At 49.1% G+C, this 20,164-nt stretch overlaps 1 long non-coding RNA gene across 4 annotated transcripts in view; it reads left to right on the top strand.

Annotated features, from left to right (window-relative positions):
- LOC133105044 (uncharacterized) overlaps positions 1–20,150 on the top strand; it is a 167,276-nt gene extending 147,126 nt beyond the window's left edge. The window contains exons 4-5 of one of the 4 annotated variants that reach the window (XR_009703796.1): positions 16,281–16,393; positions 20,084–20,150. This is a non-coding gene — a long non-coding RNA (uncharacterized LOC133105044). Of the gene's footprint in view, positions 1–9,527; positions 10,105–16,280; positions 16,394–16,787; positions 16,865–20,083 lie in introns of those variants that run through there. The other 3 variants (XR_009703795.1, XR_009703797.1, XR_009703794.1) reach the window with 3 other exon arrangements.
- Positions 20,151–20,164: the final 14 nt, after the last annotated feature.

The following is a 20,164-nucleotide window of genomic DNA, read 5'->3' on the forward strand; positions in this document are numbered from 1 at the left end:
GCCGCTCCCTGGGCCCCTCACCTCGTGCCTGCCCGCTCCATTCACTCCTCCCCACTGGCCGAGCCTCATCGCCAGGCTCTTGCTGCCTCTCCCCTCTGTCCCTGCTTCCCTCGCTGTCCCCCACCCTCCGTTTCTGCCTTCAGCTGGGGTCAGCGTCTGGGAGCTGGTTCACTTGGAGGCATCATCACAGGATAAGGGAACTCCAGGCCCAGCCAGGGGGGATGCATTTGCCAGTGGGAATGTCCCTGTGGGGTCTTCCCTGAGCAGCTCCCAAGGGCTTGCTCACGTCTTATGTCCTCAGGAGGTGCTCAGTGCCCCTAACTAGGGGCGGGGGTTACCAGGATGGTGGCAGGAGAGGCAGGGTAGAGAGAGCGTTTGCTCTGAGTGAACGAATGCCAAAATAAATTACAGCAGCTTTCAGTATGGCGAGGAACCTTCCGCTGATGACAGTGCCTTGTATCTCCCAATCTCTAGGTCTTTAGTCAAGAAGGAAAACCTGAAGAGCCCTTTCTCTCCCCACTTCTTCCTTTCCTGTGCTTGGGGTGGGGCAGCCCACTCGAGGCAAAGAGTGGGTGTCAGCTGGTGCTGGCGGTACACGGAGTTGGGGGTGGGCCCAGGAGGGCAATGAGATGGGGAAGCAAGGATGCCCGGGGCAGAAGGACCAAGGGGAGACCTCCAGGGAAACTTCCAAAGGAACCTCAGAGTCCCTAGCACGGGGTCTCAGGGGCATGAGGGCTCCTGGGGAAAAGAGCAGGGGTAAGAGGTGTGTGTGTTGGCTGATCTCCGCCTGGGATGCACAGTGCCCCGCTTGCCACTACCCTGATCCGGGATTCCTTAAGGATAGCTGCCATGTTTTTTAGCCTTTAAATTGGTGCCATTGGTTTGATAAGAACGAGGCCATCTATGAGACAATAGGGCAGAATATTTTACAGAAGGGCTGCCTGGTAGCAAGAAGTGCCCACTCCCTGGCGCCCATACCACCTGTCCCCAAGCTGCCATCCATTTCCTTACCTCAGCTGGAGGTGGGTGGGGTGCTGCGTTGTATTTCAGCCTTAAATAAGCAGCCAGTTGTCACGCTCAGTATTCCTAAGGATGGGCTGCCCTCTCTCTAATAGCTCTGGCTCACCTTGAACTTTTAGGTGGTCAGTGTATCATAGGCAGTGGTGAGTCTGTGGGTTAGATGTGAACTCTTGTTTCAACGTGCACCTGGGCGGGGGCAGGTGGGTCGGTGCTGAGGCGGCTGGGAGGGAGGAAGTGTGAACAGAGGGGGAGAGATGAGAGGATACCAGAGGAAGGGGGACGAGAACAACGAGGCAAGAAGAGGGTGTCACTGGCAACTGCTCTGTCGCTGCTCAGGAAAGGATGCTGGTGGCACCCCAGCAGTGGGCGTGGGGTTGCCGCAGGGAGGAAGGGGCCAGGAGCAGTGGGCCTGCACTCAGGACGGGATCAATGGGCAGTCATAAGGGTCAGCCAGGAGTGTCCTCGTCTGTTCCCAATCCAGGGAGCACGCAGGCTGGGCTGGAAGTGAGGGAGGAAGGGGATGATGATAAGAGTCCTCAGACATCTTGGGCAGCCAGCTGGAGGGAGGTCTGGGCTGGCAAGGCCGACTCTGGGACTCTGCTGTATATCTGGAATTTTCTGACCAATGTAAAAGTTGTCTTCTGAGTTGCTGTTCTGCAAGAAAGTAGCTTCTTGCTTGATTTATGGCTGAGGGTGACATTGCTGATAAACCTACTAATGGTACTCGTTGCCCATGGTGGGGAGAGGGGGGGAGTCACGGCTCCCAGCCCTGAAGGAGCTTACGGTGCACCTGGGGAAACAGCACGGGCACGATGAGGTAAGAGCTTCAGTGTAGGAGGAACCAGGGGGATGGGATCAGGGTGGGCAAGGAGGACTTCTTGAGAGAGGAAGGAGATGCAGATGGAGAAAGAGGAAGGTTTTCCAAGATTATGGAACAGTGCAAGCAAAGGCATCAGGAAGGAGTGGAAGTTTGGGGGGATGGGGAGAGGCGGTGGGGGACACTAAGGAAGGACTTGGCACACAGAAGACACTCAACAGATTTCCTAAGGAAGGAAGGGGGGGGCGAGGGGAAGGCGGGAGAGAGGAGAGGGCAGAGAGCTGCTCTCAGAGGCAGGTCACCCCCCCATTAGCCCTGGGGCAGACAGCTGCAGAAGCACCCCCCTTGGGGAGCCGCATGGCAGGCCCTCGTTTCCCCAGCTCCCATCCCGGGCTTGCTCGAAAATATGAAGCTGAGGCTTAAAAACAGGCTTGTGGCCAAACCCCACCCCATCGTCTTCTTCTTCCAGGGCCTGTCTCTAGCCAATTCCTTGCAGAGTGGCAGCCACTCCAGCGCCCTGCTGGAGAGGCAGGGGTGTTGCCACCATGGGGTGACCGACCGGCCAGTAACCCCCCACCAAGATGGCAGCTTAGGGAGACAGCAGGGCCTTTGTCTGGTCCTGACCCTGCTGGGAGGCCCGCCGGCCTGCGTTTGCTCAGTGTTAATAATTGACCAGGTGCCCAGGGACAGGGCCCCCTCTGGCCAGCTGGATGGAGGGCACTCGGGGCTGGGGCCTTGGCCTCCCACAGCATCAGGTGAGACTCACCTGGGGCCAGGGGAGGAGACAATCCCGGCCTTGGGTGAGGATCAAAGAAGCCCGATGCCTCCCCCACTGCTCTCCAAGCCCAGAATTATGTGAGGTGCAGAAAGGGCCCAGCCCACGGTGGCTGGAAGCCTCCCAGTTGTGACCCTCCAGAAGGACAGGGCGGGGCGGGAGGAACACCTCTACCCCAAGAAGACAGGAGTTAGAGGACGGAGAGAAGACCCTGGAAGGCAGGTGTGGTTCCCTCACGACAGAGCTGGACTCTTAGACCCAGTGGCCCCATCCCAAACAGCACGTGGCCACAGACCCCTTCCTCAGGCCCCCTGATGGAAAATGCCAGCCAGAGAGAGAATGTTTGGGTTGACTCCTTCTGGGCCAGAGGGAAGAGGGTTAAGGACCCCCAGCCCTGGTCAGACCACCTGTGGTCTCTGGCCCTGGGTGAGTCAGGCACTGTTCACCCCAAAGCCACGTCGGGGAGGCCTCAGCCGGGAGCATGGAGGAAGGTACCTTGTGATGTGCCTCTCAAGCCGCAGGAGGGAGAGGAGGAGAGCAGAGAGAGAACAAGAAGGGGAGGGCGATGCTATTGACAGCAGCACCAACTCCTAGGGCTTCTTTATAAGAGTAAGTGATCTCGGTCAATCATCCTAAAGAGCCCTTTGAGCCAGGTGCTGTGACTACCCCCGTTTGACAGTTGAGGAAACTGGGGCACAAGCCGGTCATCTGTCCAAGCCCCGGAGTTGGGAAACAGCAGAGCAGAGGCAGTCTGACTCCAGCCCTGTGACCTGTACCACTCCCTTATCTCCTGGGGTCAGGGCAGGGGGGAGGGCTGCAGGAAGGGGAACGGGCCCCCTGAGTAGCAGAGAGGAGAATAATTGAGGAGGGTGCTGCCTTTGAGGTGGAAGGGGGTGGGGTCCAGCTTGTTCAGCTACTGCAGCCTGATCACCCAGTATTCTCCTTAGGGAAGGAGACCAGGTGGGCTGGCCCCTGGGTGTCAGGCAAGTGTGTCTCAGGCCTTGAGAGGGAGGGGCGGCGAGCCTCACCCCCCCCTCCTCAACCCCACCTCTCCCCTTCCCCTTTGGCTTCACCTGTGAGAAGTCAATATTGATGTTTTATGACCCAAGATAAACACACATTTTTTTCCTCCCATACAGGGGTTATCTGGTCTGGAGGGTTAATCAATGACCACTGGGGGTGGGGGGAGCCTCTGAGAAGAAAGCAGCTATTCAGTTCAGTCCCCTGCCCCAGCCTCTCCCCTTCCCTCCTCCTCCCACCTGCTGCCTCCACCTCCCCATCCCAGTGGGGACTGCTACCTGGCCCTGCCAGTGAGTGGGGACAGGGCATTAGGGAGTGCGAGGCTGGAGTCCGAATGGGTGTGTTTGGGGGACTTAGTGGGATGCGGCAAGGAGAGCATCCTTGAGGCAGTTTGCCCTGCGGTTTTCACCACAACGACTGTTTCGTTCAGTTGGCAGGACAGGTGGGCCCGCACGAGGCTGCTGTGGGCCCAGCCTGGCTAGGTGTCTGGGAGAAAGAGGGAGCACTGTCCCCTGGGAGCCGCACACAGAGGAGATGAGACTCATGTCACAGAGCACTCGAGTTGACCCAAGATGATGCTGGCCGCTTCCCAGGCAGGGGCGTTGGCGCCCAATGTGTGGGCCAGCCCTGCCTTTCACCCGCTCTGTGGCCTTGGATGGTGGCTTAACACCTCTGGGCCTCAGGGGCCTCACCTCTCCTCGCAGGGGGGTTTCAAGGGTCGAATGAGATCTTGTACTTAGAGTGGGGAGGAAATAAAGTGACTAAAGTTCACACGGATTGTAGCCTCCTCTGCCTTCTATGGGAAGGGCATGATTCATCTCTGGGTTAATGGTCCTTTTACTTAAACAGTGATCGGCCTTTAAAGTTTAGAGTTTAGAAAACAGAGTGCCTGTGAGCGCAGCCTGGAGGGGTGAGGCTGAGCTGAAGCAAGTGGGCAGAGCTGTGATGCTGTGAGGACCGTTCCTGGGAGCGCTCAAGGGACCCAGAAATAGGGGAGAATAGAGCGATGTTGGGTGTCTGGAGAGAAGGCTTGAAAAATACCTTGTGGGGCAGAGGAGGGGCCAACAGAGGAATACTGCCAAGGGGAAGCTCCTGGGGTGGGGAATGACCAACACATTTTGAGACTGTAGTATGTGACCTTGAATTTGAAGTCGTTTCCACCCGATGCTAAAATCACTGTCCATTATTCCTAAATGTGATTAAATATCTGCTACACCCATGAGCCTTGGGTTCCTGGTACATTGCGGAGGGATGAAGGAGGAGACTGGCATCAGCTTAGCAAGAGGCAGTTCTCAAACGGGGCGCCAGGTGCAGGGTTGAGGGCCACGATGAGGAGAAGCACCCTGGCAGAGGCATGCTGCATCAGGAGAAACAAACTGCCCGCCTCAGTAAGCCCTCAGGAATATGGGGCATGAGCGGTGACTCCACAAGGCTGGAGGACTTGAAGACACACAGACCAGGGGCACCTGGTTACATCAGTGAAGATGCCTTTTAAACACGATCATGCCACAGATGGCTGCCGTCATGGGATTGGGTTATGGTCTGGGAAATTTGAGGTTGAACACATGTAGTCACTGACCCCCTGCTGGGCACTTGGCTGTGCCTACAGATGATGATGGTGAGACAGGTCTCTGCCCCTCAAAGAGTTCTCTTAAGAGAGGACAGGCTGTGACCAACATGACTAATTGTCCCCTACGTCACTGCCTCCCCTTCTTTCTCGTTGTGATAGAACCCCCTCATTTTCAGCTGGGCACATCAGCCCAGAGTAAAGACTGCCTTTCACGGTCTCCCTTGCAACTAAGTGTAGCCACATGGCCAAAGGGAGGTGAACAGGAGTGGTGTGTACAACTTCTGAATTGCATACTCCCCAGCCCATTTCCCCCTTCCTGTTCACTGGAATTGAAAATTGGGGGTGACCATGTTGGACCCTGTAGGAGGGGACACCCTCCTGGGATGGGAAAGCAAAAAGGCAAAAGAAGCCCAGAGTCCTCATGACGTCACAGAACAAAACCATCAGACCAGCTTTGATTCTCTCATGAGAGAGAAATAAACTTCCATCTTGTCGAAGCTGCTGTTATGTTTGGTCTCCCAGTTATAGCTGCCAAAATCTTTTCCGTATTTGATTTCGACTACTTGGAAGTAAGAGGACTGTCATAAAAAATACTCACTTATGTGGTACTGGCTACTACAGTCGGGTAGGGCAGACACAGATATGCAGATGGGAAAGTTGGTGACCCTTCTTATGCTCTGGCAGAAGATTTAGTAAACTGTCATCTTGATCAGTACCTTGACAGGAAGACCACATGCTCTCTGAGCCTGTAGAGAACTTGAGAACTGGGGAGGTCCTGACTACTTGCTGCGTTTGGCAGATTCCTAGAAAAGAGAGATGAACTCGGGTTAGACCTAGCCAGTTTTCAAGCAGAGACGGAAGGGAATACAGTTCTGCTAAGGGAACCTATGCCTGCTGCCTGCAATCTAAATTGACTGAGAGTCTGGAATTTTGGAGCCTTGAAGAGTTGTCAGTGCCAACTGTTTCTGTACCCCAGATGGAAGGAGTGACCAAAGTTGGCTCTGAACATACAGCCTTAGTAGGAGTTAAGACTATGGCCCTGAGCCTTTCTCAAGCTTTCCCAGGTGAGAACTCTCTGCCAGACTGTGGGAGCCAGCCCAGCAGCCAAGATCAGATTAAGGGTGTTCCCTTCCCACCCTGGCCTATTGTCTCAGATGGCCTGAAGATAGCAACCATGAAGCTGAGAGAGGGGTCTGGGCAGAGCTCAGAAGACAGTAAAAATACAGCCTGACAAACTCTGTCAGGACAAGACCTTTGGCTGAGTTACCTGCACATGGAACTGACTCAAAGCAAATAGGCCAGGAGCCTGAGAGAGGCATATTCTTTGATGCCCACTTCAGATATGGTTATGGAGGTCAGTGACCTAGTAAGAGTCTCCCAGAGGACAAAGCCAAGAGCCAAGGCGGACAGTGGACAAGGGAGTTACTTCTAGAAAACAGAAGGACAGGAAGTAGTCTTTATAACTTCTAACTAGCATGATTTGGTAATTGCTGTGGACTGGGGCCATCTGTGTAGTTCCCATTGTTTTATTTTCCGAGTAAGAATTGTTTTTAAAATGTGATATGTGGTTCTTGTTCCATCATTGTCTGTTGGAGGAGGGTGGGGTACAGATGTGTCTTTTTTTTAAATAAATTTATTTATTTATTCATTTATTTAATTTTTGGCTGCATTGGGTCTTCGCTGCTGCACGCGGGCTTTCTCTAGTTGCTGAGAGCGGGGGCTACTCTTCGTTGCGGTGCGTGGGCTTCTCATCGTGGTGGCTTTCCTGGTTGCAGAGCACGGGCTCTAGCCACACGGGCTTCAGTAGTTGTGGCGCGTGGGCTCAGTAGTTGTGGCTCGCGGGCTCTAGAGTGCAGGCTCAGTAGTTGTGGCTCACGGGCTTAGTTGCTCCGTGGCATGTGGGATCTTCCCGGACCAGGGCTCGAACCCATGTCCCCTGCACTGGCAGGCGGATTCTTAACCACTACACCACCAGGGAAGTCCCAGATGTGTCTTTTAAGTGTGTTGGTCTCCAGGCCACAGGTAACCACATCCAGATCTGATTGAGGTGTTGGGTGCAAGATGGCCTGGTGTTTGAGGTTGTTTGTCTTGGAAGACAATGTTAGTGTTTTATGTGTGAAAAGAAGCGTGATCACAGGTAGTAAGGTGGCCAAAGGCGTGGACTGTGGCAGAGACTGCTAATTTGCCCCAAGATCCATTTTTCCCTTGTCTCTCTAATAATATAACACCTGAAGTAGAGTGAAGCAAGTGGCCACCCAGGATAAAACTGCATTTCCCTGACCCTTTGAAGTTTTATGTGGCCATAAATCTAAGTTCTGGCCAGTGGGATGTGAATAAAGTGATGGTACAAATTCTGGATGATATCATAGAAAGGCAGGAGACACTCTCTCCATCCCCTTTCCCTGTCTTGATGGCTGGAAGGCAGACATGTTGGAGAGTCATGTTGGTCCACGCATACGAATGCAAACCCTAAGGATGGTGGAGCAACAAGATAGAAGGAGCCTGGATCCCAACATTGCAGAGCTGAGGCAGCATGCCAGTTGGGACTTTTAAATGAGACAGAAATAAACTTGCTCAAATCACTGGTATTTGGAGGTTTTATTTGTTTTTGTTGTAGCGTCTGAGCCTCTAACCTAAGTAATACAGCACCTCAATTACTGCAATACCGTGGAATAAGAGCTCTAGTAGACATATGTGTAAGGTGCTATGGGAGTGAAGTGAAAAGAGTGATTAATTCTGTTTTGGGGAAATCTGGGAGGACTCCCAGGAGGGGATGATATTTAAAATGCATCTTGAAGGGTGAGAGACTTTTCCAGATGCACAAGTGAGGCGAAAGGGAAGGACATACCTGGACGTTGGACAGTACGAGCAAAGGCTCAAAGTGGTGAAAGCACCTGTCAAACGGCTCAAGATGCATAAAGGGAGAGGCAGTTCTGGGAGATGGGACTGGTGACATAGATGGAGTCAGTTGGGAAGGACCTTGAATGTCATGCTATCGAGTTTAGACTTTATCATTTGGAACCACGGAGGGGTTTAACAGGGAAGTAACATGATCTAATTTTTTATTTTTTAAAGTAGGTCTGCAACTGGGTTTAAGATGGATTTGAGAAGAGAGAGCCTGGGGGCAGAGGAAAGGCACTATGTAAACGTAATGCAAGTCAATTTTGACTTTCCCACAGAAACAATGTTATAAAAGAGGATTATGCTCCTGGCCATGGGCCTGACATACAGATTTTTATAGAACTGACCACAAAACGAAACTCAAGGAGCTATAATGGTATACCCATAATCTCTACATTACAAAGTTTCTAAACAGTATATGAATAATTAAATAGGGCCGCACAGTAACTAACCACAAAAAGATATGTATAATGTAATATAATGATTTTAGTCTCTTATTTCTGCCCTTTAAGGAATTTATTGTTACAAAAGTAATCTGTTTATTTTTAATAGCTTTATTGAACTATAATTGACCTATAGTGAACTGCACATATTTAAAGTATACAATGTGATAAGTTTTGACATATTTATACACCCTTGAAACCATCACCACAGACAAGAAAATGAACATTTCCATCACCCTAAAAGTTTCCTCTTATGTAATTCTTCTCCCACCCCTTCCCCATCTACCAATTCCCAGGCAATCACTGATCTGCTTTTTTTTTTTTTAATATTCTAGAATTTTATATAAATGGAATCATATCATATGTACTCTTTTTAGTCTGACTTCTTTCTCTCAGCATAATTATTTTTGAGATGCATCCATGTTGCAGCACATATAAATAGTTAATTCTTTTTTAATATTGAGTAATATTCCATTGTACAGATATGCCACAGTTTATGTATCCAGTCACCTGTTGATGGACCTTTGGTTGTTTCCAGTATTTGCTTATTACAAATAAAGCTACTATATGCATTCATGAGTAAGTCTTTGTAGAAACATATGCTTTCATTCCTCTGGGTAAATACCTAGGAGTGGAATGGCTGGATCACGATAGGTATATGTTTAACTTTTTAAGAAACTGCCAAAAAGTTTTCCAAAGTGGTTGGTGGTTGTACCATTTTACATTTTCACCAGCTATATATGCAAGTTCCAGTTCCTCCATGTACTTGCCAAAACTTGATAGGGTCAGTCCCTTTATTTTAACCATTCCAATAAGTATTTAGTGGTATCTCAAATCTTTTATCTGTTATTGATTAGGTTATTTTCTTACTATTACGTTTTGAGAGTTCTTTATATATTCTGGGTACAAGTCCTGTATCAGATATATGATTTGCAAATACTTTCTCCAAGTCTGTGGTTCCTCTTTTCGTTCTCTTAATAGTGTCCGGGGCTTCCCTGGTGGCGCAGTGGTTGAGAATCTGCCTGCCAATGCAGGGGACACGGGTTCAAGCCCTGGTCTGGGAAGATCCCACATGCCGCGAAGCAACTAAGCCCCTGTGCCACAACTACTGAGCCTGTGTGTCTGGAGCCTGTGCTCCGCAGCGAGAGGCCGCGACAGTGAGAGGCCCGCGCACCGCGATGAAGAGTGGCCCCCACTCGCCACAACTGGAGAAAGCCCTCACACAGAAACAAAGAACCAACACAGCCAAAAATAAATAAATTAATAAATAAATAAAATTTTTAAAAAGTGTCTGTTAAGAGCAGACATTTTTAATTTGGATAAAGTCCAATTGATCAATTTACTCTTTTATGGATCATACTTTTGGTGCTATATCTAAGAAATTTTTGCCTATTCCATGGTTGCAAAGGTTTTCTTCTAGATGTTTTACTTACAGTTAAGTCTATAGCCCATTTTGAGTTATATTTTGTATATGGTGCAAAGTATAGAGACTTTTTTGCTTACGGGTGTGTAATTGTTCCAGCAGTATTTGTTGAAAACACCATCTTTTTTGGACTCCATTGCCTTTGTGCCTTTGTTGAAAATCACTTGTCCTATAAGTATAGGATAATACTTATAGGTCAATTTCACCTCAATAAAGCTGTTTTTTAAAAAAAGTATAGGGTCTATTTCTGGTCTCTTGATTCTGTTCCATTGATGTCTATTTTTATGCCAATATCAAACTGTCTTGATTCATTGTAACCTTTTAATAAATTTTGAAATCAGGTAGTGTTTTCCAACTTTGATCTTCAAAAGTTGTTTTGATGATTCTCGGTCCCTGGCACTTCCGTATGAATGTTAGAGTCAGTTTTCAAACCTCTGTTTACTTTTATATACAAAAAACACAGAGAAAAAAGTAAAAATCACAATAATCTTACCACTTAGAGACTATCCCTGATAATATTTTGGTTGTATACTTCTTTTTTTTTAAGTCCTTGTTTTATTTATTTTTGGCCGCACGGCTTGCGGGATCTCCGTTCCCCGACCAGGAGCTGAACCCCGGTCAGGGCAGTGCAAGCACCAAGTCCTAATCACTGGACCGCCAGGAAATTCCCTTTGGTTGTAGATTTTTTTCTATGCTTTAAAATATTTGCTTTTTTAAATGTTTATGTAGCATTATATGCTAAGCACTGTTTTTTTTTAACATTAGGTTTATTGAAATATATGTATGGTGAAATTCACTTTACAAGTGTATGGTTTGATGAGTGTTGACAAATATATAGAGGCATGTAACCACCATCACAGTCAAGATGTAGAATATTTTCATCACCCAAAAAGTTCCCTTATGCCCTTTTACAGTCACTCCTTTCTTCCCACCCCAAGGAATCACTGGCCTGATTTCTGTCCCTATACTTTTGCCTTTTTTCTAGAATATCACGTATTTGGAATCACAGTATGTAATCTTCTGTGATTGTCTTCTTTCACTTAGCATATTGCTTTTGAGTTTCATGCATGTTGTATATATGAGTAATTTGTTCCTTTTATTGCTAAGTAGTATTCCATTGTATGGACATACCAGTTTGTTTATCCATTCACCAGTTGATGGACATTTGGGTTGTATCCAGTTTAGGGCAATTGTGAATAAAGCTGCTATAAACATTTGCATACAGGTATTTGTGTGCACATGTGTTTACATTTCTCTTGAGTAAATACCTAGAAGTAGCATTGCCGAATAATCTGCTAAGTGAATGTTTAACTTTATACATTTTGAGTCTTGGTATTCATGGCCACAGCTGTAAGAGCTACGTCACCAAATGATAGACATGCATCATTCGCTGGGCCCATTAAATCACGGCATTTGTATTTCACTCCCATCCATCCATTGTGCAATTTAATTTGACATTTAGCTAGTAAATTTCCACCTTTCCTGGTTATTCTTGCAAAATAATTGGAAGGTTTTGTGTTTTTATATTTTTAGCCAACCAATTCAACATTCTCTTAAACTCTCTGGAAAATTGTCCAAGCTTATTTCTTTAATTGTGTAGATAGAATTTTTAATAGGTGACTTATTTACATAGTTTTCAGGAATAACATCACCTTATGATGGAAACATTTCCAAATAACCAGTTTCAAAATGCTCTCTCCTTAGCCTATATTTTAGTTGAAAAGATGTTGCTCTCTCACTCACTGTTGAAATGTTCCCTACAGGTTGATAAGAAGGACATTTTTTTGTGTGAAATATTGGCTGGGGTCACACACTACCAATAAACACTTGTCACAGAAAAGGTCAGAGAGTCTAGAATATACTTGTCTTTCTGTAAAAGAAAAATGCACAAATTGTCCTTAGATTTGATTCCCAGAAGACCTGCAGTTTCAGAAAGAGTTTCCTGTTATACCGTTCTCTTTTACAAAGTATGAAAATATACTTCAGTATAAGGCATCGCTTTTATTTTATTTTATTTTTGAAGTATAGCTGATTTACAATGTGCCAATCTCTGCTGTACAGCAAACTGACTCAGTTATACACACATATATATATTCTTTTCCATTATGGTTTATCATAGGATAAGGCATCGCTTTTATAAAACCAACCGCGCTGGTGGCACACTGGAGCACTTAGGAACAAATGAAGCCTTGTGCTGACAGGGAGCCAAAGTAGGAAGGCGCCCCCTAAATACCCCACACAGAGGAGCTGGCCCTCACCTCTAGGATTCCCAGAGAACCTTCTGGGACTCAGGATAATCTGAAACTGGGACTGAGGGAGGGCACAGTGTCAACCCATTTATTAAATATTTGTTAAGTCTTAAATTTCTAGATTAAAAAAACCCCGACTCAATATTTTTATGCCTCACCCCAAGGATCATATTGCAGTTTTCACTTTGGAGACCAAGATATAGGGAGGGACTTCTGGGGCATCAGCTGAGAGAGGCCTGCCTGCAGGTTGGACCCTGAAGGCTGGAGGGCCCCCTCTGGGGGAGTAATAACTTTTCCTTTTAACCAGAAGGAAAACCCAGACTCCCAAGTTCCTCAGTCCCTGGTACTATCTCCTGAAGTGGGCAGGGGACCGCCACTCCTCTGCCACCTACTCCTCTGGCTGCCTCTCGGAGGGGTCCTTTGATCCTGGAGGGTGGGGAGAGGGCCCCCGGGGGCAGGGAAGGGGCTGCCAGTGCTGCGGACGTTTTCTCTGGGAGGCTCCCGGATGCACCCTCACCAGGCAGGGCCTCCATCAATTGCCGGTTGAGGGGACGGTTGAGGCAGCAGCTGTGGGTGTTGGTAGGGAGCAAAGCCCTAAAGTGGGACCTTATCACCCTAACCCTGGAGTCATCTGGGAGGCAGGCCCTGGTAAAAAGGCCTCTCCCCACTGCTCCCAGCTTTACAGAGCCTTGTGCTTAGAACCTCTTCTGTAAATATTTGTTGGATTTAGTTGAATGGAGTTGAAATCTCATTTCCTGATTCCAGCCAGGTTGGAAGGGAAGGCTGGGTGGGCCGGGCTCTGATTCGTGGCGGGTGGAGTGGGAGGGAAGCAAGGCCAAATTGGGCAGCTCTGCCCTTAGGGGAACATCCTGAACCCCGAAGAGCTTCAGCCATTCTCATCCTTCCAGCTGCTACTTGGCTGAGGGTCCGCATCCCAGATGAGGGTCCCTGATGGTCCAGCATGCAGGGAAGCAGGAGGAGGGAGAGGCTGGGAGGGGCCAAGGAAGGGAACAGCCAAACCCAGAGCCCCAGGGGATTTGTGTGCAGAACACAAGTTTCAATGGGACAGAGTCTTGGTCCCCATCTTCTAGGACTTCTCTCCCAAGGAAGCTTCTCAGCCAGTTCTGCCCTCCTTGGCCTGGTGCTTGGGAAAGGCTCCCTATTCTGACAACGGGAGAAGACCTCAGCACGTGTCCCCCCACGTGCTCAGAAGCATTACCTGTCCTCAACGCACGCACACAGACCCGCGTCTGTGCCTGCTTGCAGACTCACCCGGCCAGCCCTAGGCACACATGTGTCCCACAGGCAGACACACATGTGTCCCACAGGCAGACACACATGTGTCCCACAGGCAGACACACAAGCACACGCACTTGCCTGCCCTCCGTCAGACCTTCCGGTGTGAACACACGTATACGCACTCCTAGAGACAGCCAGCGGCCCCCAGACACGGGTCGTCCCTCAGGCACAGCCAGCCAGCCCACAGGTCCCACTCGGAGGGACGTGAAGCAGATGGGGTTCCCCAGGCTACGTGCTCCCCCAGGGTACGTGCTCCTCCAAGGCTGGTGTCCACCAGAGTCAGAGCCGCATTAGAGCAGCTGGCGTGACACAGGCTCCCATTGTGCTGCCAGGCCCAGGGGACAAAGGGGGCCTATTTCCTCCCTCTCCCCGCAATCCTCCACCCTGGGGCCTGGGAGCCCAGCCGCCTGTTGCAGAGGGTTAAGGGAGACTCCCCAAGAGGCCAGGTTCTGCATGAGGGGCTCGTGGAAAACCCCAGCCTGGGCGGGGGGTGGGGGATGTAACTCCTGCCTCAGGAACCCCAGGGGGACGGGGGACCCCCTCCACTCTTTGGGTGGGGAGAGGAGAATCAGGGTTTGCACTTGTCCTGCTCGAGATGGGCACAGACCCCTACAATGTCTGGGAGGAGAGTTTCATCCACTCGTGGACTCAGGACATGACCACTCTGTGAGTCTGAATCGTGAGGGCGTGGAGGCTGCAGCCTGCTGGTCACTTGACCCCCTCAAAAGCCTCCATGACCACAGCCACTGCCATCATCACGCCCTCCATTTCTGCTTTGACATCTTCACTACTTTTTTCTGGCACTTAACCACCCCCCCTCGCCCCCCTGCAACGTGTTCGTTCTGTCGTGTCCCTCCATCACTGGTGATGGATTTCTTACTAGGTACGGGTGCTGCTCTGAGCACAGGCGTGCTGGGCTCCTCTCATTTCACTCTGTGACAGATTTGCACCAGTGCTATGTTCCAGGCAAACCGATGTTTCTTGCTTTCTTCCAAATACAAGGCCTTTTCCTTTCTCTGTGCTTTTTGCTCTTTCACATAGTAAGGAGTACAATAAACACTTATTGAGCATAGGGTTACCAGACACAATAATGCAGTATTTTTATTCATTATTAGTAGTATTTCTTATTAGTAGTATTCATTGTTTATCCAAAATTTAAATCTAACTGGGCCTTTCTGAATTTTTATTTGCTAAATGTGGGGACCTAACTGAGCACCTACTGTGAGCTGTGCTTGGGAGATACAGTGATGACAGAGCCAGTGTCTGCCCTCAGGAAGCTTCCAGTGTAGTGGGCGAGACTGACAAGTAAATACAGCCCTACCACGAGGAGGGCTGGGGCTCTTATAGGGGAATTTCAGGGTGCCATGGGTGCCCAGGGAAGGGAAAGCCACCCTGGTCTTGGGAGGTCAGAGAAGGCTTCCGGGAGGAAGGGTACTTGAGTTAAGACTTGTCTTAGTCCGTTCAGGCTGCTGTAACAGAATACCATAGACTGGGTGACTTATAAGCAACAGAAATTTATTTCTCACAGTTTTGGAGGTGGGAAGTCCAAGGTCAATGCACCATCAGATTCAGTGTCTGGTGAGAGCCTGCTTCCTAGTTCACAGATGACCACCTTTTTGCTGTGTCTTCACATGGTGGAAAGGGTGAGGGAGCCCTCTGGGGTCTGTTTTATAGGGGCATTAATCCCATTCATGAGCGTTCCACCCTTATGACTTAATCACCTCCAAAGTCCCCACCTCCTAATAATATCCTGTCAGGGTTAGGATTTTGACATGTGAACTTTGGGGGCACACAAAAATTCAGTCCACAGTGAGTCTTAAAAACTCAGCGGGGGTGGGGAGCCACAGTGAGCACTGGAACGGGAGAGACGGGCTGCAATTCTGTGCTTTGGTACAGGGAGCCCCATATTTAAATGGCTCTCTACCGGGGGGGTGTCAACTGGGACAGGACTGAAGGCATTTGGAGGAGCCACAGTCAAGGCTAGCATGCAAGACAGGGCAGATAGAGACAAAGGAAACTCCAACTGTATGGGTAGCCTATGCTTTCTATAAAAGGCTGAGGCAAAGAAGGACCCAGAATCAATTACAGATTGAATGCTTGGCATTCAGAAGGGGAAATGGCAGATGTCACCTTGACTTGTGTCAGGAACCACCATGATATCCTCCCTTCCACTGTATGACTCCCCAGCTGGGACTTAGGTAGCCAACCCATGGCTGGATGTGAGGGAGGGGGCTATGGCCAGACACAGACCTGAATGTACATGCATGTGAGCATGTATGGCTGGGTGAAGTGGCCGGGTGCCTGAGTGCATGACATCTCTTATTGTCTCATTGGTTTGGGTTTGCAAGACTAGGGCAGCAAAGGATGTATAGAGCATGGGCATCAGCTTTAGAAACACCCGAGTTCGAATCCTGACTCTATCACTTACTAGCTGGTTAATCTCCACTGAGTTAACGTAACCTCTCTGAGCCTAAATTTCCCTCTTTGCCAAATGGGGAAAATTCCACCTAGCCTTACCGTAAAACAAACAAACCAACAAATTAGTGGAACTAATGCTAATTTTGCAGGATTGTTGGGAGGATTAAATGAGACGATGTAAATAAAATAACAGACACATAATTGGCTGTGTAAAGGTTTATTTTTCTTTCCCTGCAAGCACCACACCTGCTATTCACACAGCAGTCATCACATGAATAATAAGAGCAACAACATTTATATAATGTGAACCAACCAGTTAAGTCTTTTTTTTTTTTGGCCACGCAGCGCGGCATGCCGGATCTTAGTTCCCTGACCAGGGATTGAACCCATTGCCCCCTGCAGTGGAAAAGCGGAATCTTAACCACTGGACCGCCAGGGAAGTCCCAAGATTTTCTAAGGTATTCATAATTAAGAGATGGAACAACGTACTCTTTTAATAACCCAGTGAGATTTCCTGTATTTACAACCTTTCTTAAACTAAGAATCATAAAGACTTGTTACTCACCGATGGTTAAGATCTAAAGAAAAACTAACATCTGGGTACAGTCAGGTATTTCCATCATTAAGTTTCTACTGTTCGCAAATGAATGCAAAAACTGTTTTCCTGATTCCAATTTAAGAATTTCTCTGGAAAGTGTTCTCAGTACTCCCAGGGAGTAATGGGCCATCTGTAGCTCTTCCTGTGCTGTCAGCATTAATTGCCCCAAGAGGAGGACTAAATCTGTGATCTGTTCTGCTAATCCCAGGGAAAACTTTATTTTCTAGCACACTACTTTCTCTTGCCTCTTGCAGACTAAAGGAGATCTCTGTTATGGATTAAATGTTTGTGACCCCCCCTGCAAATTCATATACTGAAGCCCTCACCACCCAGTGTGACTGTATTTGTAAATGGGGCCCCTAAGGAAGTAATTAGGGTTAAACGAGGTCATGAGGGTGGTGCCTGAATCCAATAGGACTGATGTCCTTATAAGAAGAGGAAGAGACACAAGAGATTTCTCTCGCTCTGCACCTGCACAGAGGAAAAGCCATGTGAAGACACAGAGAGAAGGCAGCCATCTACAAGCCATGAGAGTCCTCACCAGGAAGCAAATTAGCTGGCACCTTAACCTTGAACTTCCAGCCTCCAGAACTGTGAGAAATAAATGTCTGTTGTTGAAGACACCCAGTCTGCAGTACATTGTTATGGCAGCCCGAGTGGACAAATAAGCCTCTCTGTTCCTCCCATGCCGCGTCTGCCCATGGCAGCTTGGTCTCAGACTCCTGCTAGTGTATGACACACATGCACAGGACATGCTTTCCCCGCCCCCCCCCAACCCTGGCCCCTTTCTAATAGCAGGTTTCCCCAGCAACCAACTTTCCAGGCAGTCCATTCCCTTTCCTCTTAATCAAGTCCATTCACCATTGAATGGGCTTCTTTACTCACTGCCTTCAGGGAAGCAGATTCTTTTTTGTTTTTTTATTTTTTTTAATTTAATTTAATTTATTTTTTTATACAGCAGGTTCTTATTAGTTATCTATTTTATACTTATTAATGTGTATATGTCAATCCCAATCTCCCAATTCATCCCACCACCACCCACCCCACCCCCCCCGGCCACTTTCCCCCCTTGGTGTCCATACGTTTGTCCTCTACATCTGTGTCTCTATTTCGAGTGCAGCAGATTCTACAGACTGATATTTTCTAGGGACTTTTCACCTTTAAAGTGCTTTTTCCCCAAATCTATATTTTAAAGCATACCCAAAGGGCACAGCAGAATTTTTAAATGGTGATCCCAATGAGTGACCGTCTTTGGTGTGCTGACTCTGGGATCTCTGGGGATGGGATGGGGGAGGGGACAATGGTATGTGAATGGTCCCACCCTTACCACCTCCACCCCCAAACGGGCTGGGCTCCTTTGGGCTGCCATTCCTTTGCTGCTGCTCTTCCTGTTCTCAGAACTGCCTTCCCCACTCCTCACCAGCTAACCCAATCCTAGCCCACCACCCTGACTCGGGTCCACCCCACTTTTCCCATGTCTTACCTCCCTTTTTTGACTGTCGGTCCCCTGCACGTGGTGGCTGCGTCTCTCTCACCCTTGTGAATCTGACTGACCAAGTGCTTATCGTGATTTACCACCATGCTCCGTGCTTACCTGGGTTCTCTTTCCATTCTCAATGTTAATTCCCTTGGGTAGTTTCTCTTGTCCCCATTTTACAGAAGAAGAAACTGGCTCATTGAGACAAGGTTCCTTGCCTAGAAGCAGGCAGCAGGGGTAGGAGCTCCGCTCCCTCATCCCCCAGCCCAGGCCCAGCCCTCAGTGCCTTTCCTGACCTGCCATCTCAGAGACCCCTTCTCTCTGTCTGAGCCCCTAGGTGCTAGTCTTCAGGACTCTTTATTTTCCGGTACAATCCACTAGAACGCCAGCCCTGGGAACCCCCAGCATTTATAAACAGAGCCTGCAAGCGGTGGACCCTTGATTATATTGGGTGAAGAAAAGAGCCCTGTTTTCCTAACTAGACTTCAAGTTCTAAGCAGCAGAATGCACCTGCTTGGCTTCTGTCCCCGGCACAGGGCCGGGCACACTGGGGGGGCTCCTCCCCCACCCACTGGACACTCCTCACCGTCCCACCCCTGCCTCCAGCTGCTCGTTATAAAAACCCCAGACTAGCACCCATGATCCTCACCCCTGCTGCCGGAACTCACTTTCGCCATGATTGTTAATATGCCTTTTTCCTTTCTCTCTCTGAATCAACATTAGCTTTGCTAGCTCCCTTCCCTCCGCCTGATAAGGATGGGGTAACGGCATCTGTATGAACTTGGGGTGTGCTTTTGTTGCCTTGTCAGAACAGCAGCTCCTATCTGGCCAGTGATGGGCTGGGAGCCAGCCCCCAACAATGGAAGCCTTGTGAGCCGGCCTTGGGGGTTGGTGCTGGGAGCCTGCAGTTCAGCACACACACAACCCTTCCGGGTGCCACCTTCCTATCTCCGGCCACCAAGCCCTTGCCAATGTTGGAGCTGTAACCCAACCCCTGTAATTGCATGTCCCGATAGAGCATTGCTGGGCTTGGGCCACCACTCAACAGTGAGTTAAGGTGCTGGGGACAGTCACCATAGACTGTGGGTGCTCCTGATTGGGGTAGCCTCTGGCTGGGTGTCCCCCACTCTCCTCCCAGGGGTCTTGGGCTGACTGAGAAAACCACAGCGCAAGGCAGGCGATCTCAGCTTCCCACACCTTGGAATCAGTGTGTTGGGAGACCCCACACACACACCCTGACCCATTCAAAAAGAATGGTTTCTCTTTCCTCTGCAAACCTCCCACCCCCAGCCTACCTCCTTCTGATCCTAGCTGCCCCTGTCTCTGGAATTCTCCACTCCCCTCATTCTGCTTGCCCTTCTTTTTTTTTTTTTTTTAACATCTTTATTGGAGTATAATTGCTTTACAATGGTGTGTTAGTTTCTGCTGTATAACAAAGTGAATCAGCTATACATATACATATATCCCCATATCTCCTCCCTCTTGTGTCTCCCTCCCACCCTCCCTATCCCAAAATAGATAGCTAGTGGGAAGCAGCTGCATAACACTGGGAGATCAGCTCGGTGCTTTGTGCCCTTCTTATCTTTGGCTTTCTCCTGCCTTTTTTCTTAGGCTCTCCTCCTCCTTAGGCCCAGCCTCTCTACCCATCTTCCTCCTTCTCCCTGGGTCTTCTCCCATAGAGGGAGCTCGGATGGCAGCTCTGCGGTCCCCAACCCACCCCAGGACTCTGACCTCTTTGGAAAATCTAAGGTGCCTTGGGGGAAGCAGTTGGCTCCAAGACCCCCTCCCACTCGTACCAAGAACATCTTCCTGGCTTCACCGAGCCCCCAGGGCTGTGTGCTCCAAACAGTGCCTGGGATGAGGTGGACTATGGGATTGGCAAAAACCCTGCCCGCCCAGAACTTCCAGTCTGGGGGAGGAAATGGGTACTGAACAAGTCTTCAGGTGCCAAGTGCTGTGATGAGTGACAGTGAATTCTAATCTGGGACTTCTCCAGTGGAAAATAAGAATTGGATACTTTGCACTGGTGCCCATTTGTTCCAGGTACACCCCTAGTCATCATGTTATATTCAGTCTCATGTGCAGGTTTCAGGAGGATGCCTCTGGTTGCCATGTAACAACAAGCAACAAGAGAGAGTGAGCATACAGAGACAG

This window comes from Eubalaena glacialis, chromosome 14 (assembly GCF_028564815.1).
Source record: "Eubalaena glacialis isolate mEubGla1 chromosome 14, mEubGla1.1.hap2.+ XY, whole genome shotgun sequence".
Lineage (NCBI taxonomy): Eukaryota > Metazoa > Chordata > Mammalia > Artiodactyla > Balaenidae > Eubalaena > Eubalaena glacialis.